The sequence below is a fragment of the Entelurus aequoreus genome, linkage group LG12, assembly GCF_033978785.1.
Source record: "Entelurus aequoreus isolate RoL-2023_Sb linkage group LG12, RoL_Eaeq_v1.1, whole genome shotgun sequence".
Lineage (NCBI taxonomy): Eukaryota > Metazoa > Chordata > Actinopteri > Syngnathiformes > Syngnathidae > Entelurus > Entelurus aequoreus.
Genome location: NC_084742.1, coordinates 54548706 through 54553055, shown reverse-complemented (window position 1 = coordinate 54553055; position 4350 = coordinate 54548706). Strand labels below are relative to the sequence as shown.

The 4350-nt window shown below is 34.6% G+C and overlaps 1 pseudogene; it reads left to right on the top strand.

Moving 5' to 3' along the window:
• The window catches only part of LOC133661296 (transmembrane protein 178B-like), a 42459-nt pseudogene extending 41188 nt beyond the window's left edge, over window positions 1-1271 (top strand).
• Window positions 1272-4350: the final 3079 nt, after the last annotated feature.

Here is a 4350-nt window from a genome sequence, read left to right as displayed (position 1 = left end):
GCATTGAATGTCTCTGCTGCATTGGATCAGTCTCCTTTCTTTAACAGGAATGCCTTGCATCGTCTATATTAGATATATAACAACGGGTGGGTGGCGGGTGGCGGGCGGTTGTGATTTTGATAAAATGTTAGTTCGGGTGGATGGCGGGTGGATGACGACTTTTGTGATGCGGTTGCGGATGAAATAATTGCCTATCCGCGCATCTCTAATATACATAATTAGTTTGACTGACGCTGTGCTAATGTCCTAATTTATGTAATTAAATTTAAAAAAAATGTAATTATAACATTTTAATTATTTCTCCATAATATTTTTTTAAATACTTTTATTTTCTGTATTTTATAAGAAATAAAAATCATGTTATCTGATATGTTCATTTTAAGAATATATGGAATATATGTTTTATATATATATATATATATATATATATATATATATATATATATATATATATATATATATATACTATGTTCTTTTATTGTATTCATTTCATTAATTGTAATGTCTTTATTATTATATCATCACACATAGTAGTTTAAAATGATTTCTTTTGAATCACTCTTAAAATAAAAAAATGTTATTTGTTTATTTATTATCAATTATCAGTCCTGAACTGCTGCTCAAAGAATGCTGCAGTTGTGCTAAAAACTAATATAATTCATATCATAATTAGCAAATTAGTGTATTAGTAGGTAATCTATAAGTAAATAGGTATTAGTGGATTGATTTTTTTTGGGGGGGAGGGTGCGCCTGTGTGTGTAAAGCATCTGAGTTTTGATGAAAATTGCTATATAAAATTGATCAATTATAATAATTATTATAATTTTGTATTAATCCTGTGTATATATAGGAAAACAAATAAAAGCTTGTCTCCTTCCTCAGGTGTTAGATCAGACGCTGCAGGTTTTGCCACCAAATGACCGTGTTAGAGTTACCGCTAGCTGGCTTGTCTCTCATGGTCGCGTGTGATCTGTTACTGCAGGCACCTTCTGCATCATCTCCCTTTGCACCTGTGTCGCCGGCATCAACTTCGAACTCTCACGCTACCCTCGCTATCTGTACGGTCTGCCAGGACGACATCGGCCACGGCTACGGCTGGTCCATGTTCTGCGCCTGGGAGGACTGGGCCTCACCCTCATCGCCGGCTTCTTCTGCACTCTGGCACCCTCCGTGCAGCCTATACCGCGCTCCACCTGCCCCAAGTCCCGACAGGAGAACGGCACCGTGTGCTAAATACCGACAGACCGGCAACAAAAAGAGGAAAAATGACTGTTCCATTTGTCCATCCATTAATTATCGCCAATCCCCCCAGATGTTTTCTTTTTATTTCTGTGTTTTGGGTGTTGAAAATCTGCTGTATTGAAAAAAAATATGAGAAAAACTGGCAAACTACGGAAATATAATCAGAAAAATAGCAAGTTGTGCTTGTTTTTATTGTTGTGGAGTTGCTCACAGCCCGGAAAGGAAAGGACATCTGAGCTTGAAACGAAACCGTAAAGATGGACAATGGACCGGGAAGTCGGTCTCTGAACTGCTCTCATGTGACTATAAACTATGGAGTGCAGAACTCTAAAAGGAGGATGGAAGTTCCTTTGGATATTTCTTCAATTAGGAATGGACCTGACTTCTGAAGCCCTTCCTAACTTTGGGACGAGTAGACCAGAAGGATATCTTGGACCTAAGTTGTTGTACTATACTGTACAGAATATTCCGGAGACAACTAGGAAGTGTCATCTCAGCCTCTTTTAGGTGCATTCGATCCCATTTTTTTAAAATCAAATCAACTTCCTTTATAATGAAGCCATTGACATTGTTAGAGCAAGTTTTCCCATTCTAGTCCTAGCTGTAAATGTACGTATGAAGTGTGTTTGTGTGTGATGCAAGGGTTTATTCTGGAGAGAAAAAATATAAAAAGAGCCCAACATTTTGGGTGTGGGAAGATTTGATAATGGAGTGATGCAGTATCCTGTTTAATGCAAATGAGTCACCCGGCCACTAAAATGTTAAGTAATTCAGCTTTCAGTGTAAGAATGGGTTTAGGTAATAATACTTTTGTTTTCACTAAAACAAGGAAATAGTTTAGTATCAAAGCACAAGATGTCTAAATGAAGGCACTTCATTTTTCGCTCATCACTTAGTCAACACTTCTTCTCCTGAACCACAATTTTTTTTTTATCAAAACAGGCACCTCTACTGTGTTTCCTTTGCGATTATTATTAGTTTGACCCCCCCAAAGATAAGGGGACTTAGAAATGCTTGGTTGGTAAAAAAAAGAAAAAAAAGAAGCAACATTAAACGTTAAAAACAAGGCTGCCATCAACAAAAAATTATTTTTGAATGAAAGGGGCGAAATGTATCCACTCATTTAAAGTATTTGACATGATGTAATGCATTTACAAGAACAGGAAAAAGAAACGTTTATCATCTTAAATAGAGATGTCCGATAATATCGGCCTGCCGATAAATGCTTTAAATGTAATATCGGAAATTATATGTATCACTTTTTTTATTATCGGTATCGTTTTTATTTATTTTTTATTATTTTTTATTTTTATTAAATCAACATAAAAAACACAAGACACACTTACAATTAGTGCACTAACCCAAAAAAACTCCCTCCCCCATTTACACTCATTCACACTCATTCACACAAAAGGGTTGTTTCTTTCTGTTATTAATATTTTGGTTCCTACATTATATATCAATATAGATCAATACAGTCTGCGAGGGATACAGTCCGTAAGCACACATGATTGTGCGTGCTGCTGGTCCACTAATAGTACTAATCTTTAACAGTTAATTTTACTCATTTTCATTAATTACTAGTTTCTATGTAACTGTTTTTATTTTGTTTTACTTTCTTTTTTATTCAAGAAAATGTTTTCAATTTATTTATCTCATTTTATTTTATAATTTTTTTTAAAAAGGACCTTACCTTCACCATACTTGGTTGTCCAAATTGTGGATAATAATGTGTTAATGCCACGACTGTATATATCGGTATCAGTAATTAAGGTTTGGACAATATCGGAATATCGGATATTGGCAAAAAAGCCATTATCGGACATCCCTAATCTTAAACATATTTTTCACCGCAGGAACTTTACCTCAGAACCTGAAACTGGGCGCCTTTTAAATAGGGGTGTCCCAATCTAATATCAGCAACAACAAAAAACAAAAATCGGATGATATCGTCTTGCATCTAACAGCTCCGATACAAGCAGTGTGTTTACTTGTGCAAAAATGGACTGCCAGTTCATATCTAATGTCCTCCGGGAAGCACACAATCTTGGTCTTTTCTTCTATTTTACTGAAGTCATTTGCAAAAAGTAAACAAGGTAGGCTATAGACTACTGGGAGCTAACAGCTACACAACAGCTAAGCACACAATAGCATACAAGCTAGACATTTGTAATGAATGTCATTCATTGACAATATTGCCATTTGTCAATATAAACAAGTATCACATAATTATAGTAGTGTATCAATTACTGATACAAATTCCCCAAGGCAGAAGCGCATTAGAAAGTATACAGTAACAAACGTGTCCGCATCATTCAACTTAAAACATTGCTCTCCATAAGGTTGTCGTAAGGTTATTTTTTATTGGTACCATTTTTCTCTGAGTAATTTCACTTGAGCAAGCCTTTTCTAACATTCCATACTATAAAATAATAGTTTGTACTATGATTTGTGCTGGTATCGTATTAATAATGGTATCGGCCAAAACTCAAGGCCCTAATTTCGGTATCATATCGGAAGTGAGAAAGTTGCATCAGGTCACGCCTACTTTTTTATGTATCTCAAACATAATGGCTCAGAGGAACCTTGTTAACTCCAGGAACTGAATTTACCAGTACTTGAGGTTAGCTAACAGCTAATAAACAAGATCTTAAGGATACCAGTTTTCTGTTTTATGGGAAAAAAAAAAATTTGTATTTCTATTGGATTTTGAAGGACTTATTTATGTTGGTACAACATTTAGAATACAATTGCATTTAATGTATACAAAAAAAAAAAAAATATTATTATTAGTAAAAAACATTAAAATAGGTCTATAGTTACATTAAAAAATGAATGAGACCCTAAACAAATTGAGATAAATGAACATTTTTAATGATATATAAAATAATTAGAATATATTAGTAAATTAGTAACTTATACAGTTATCATTAAAATAATGTATTAGATCAATTATTTATCTAATTTGTTTAGGGACCCCTTCAGTATCACATTCATGGACAAGCGTTTCCCTGGCGTCAGTACAAGGAACCCCTTTAAATAGATCCTGTTTATATCGACGACCCATCTGTCTCGACCAACTCATCAAGACTTGGTCCATGGTGTCCA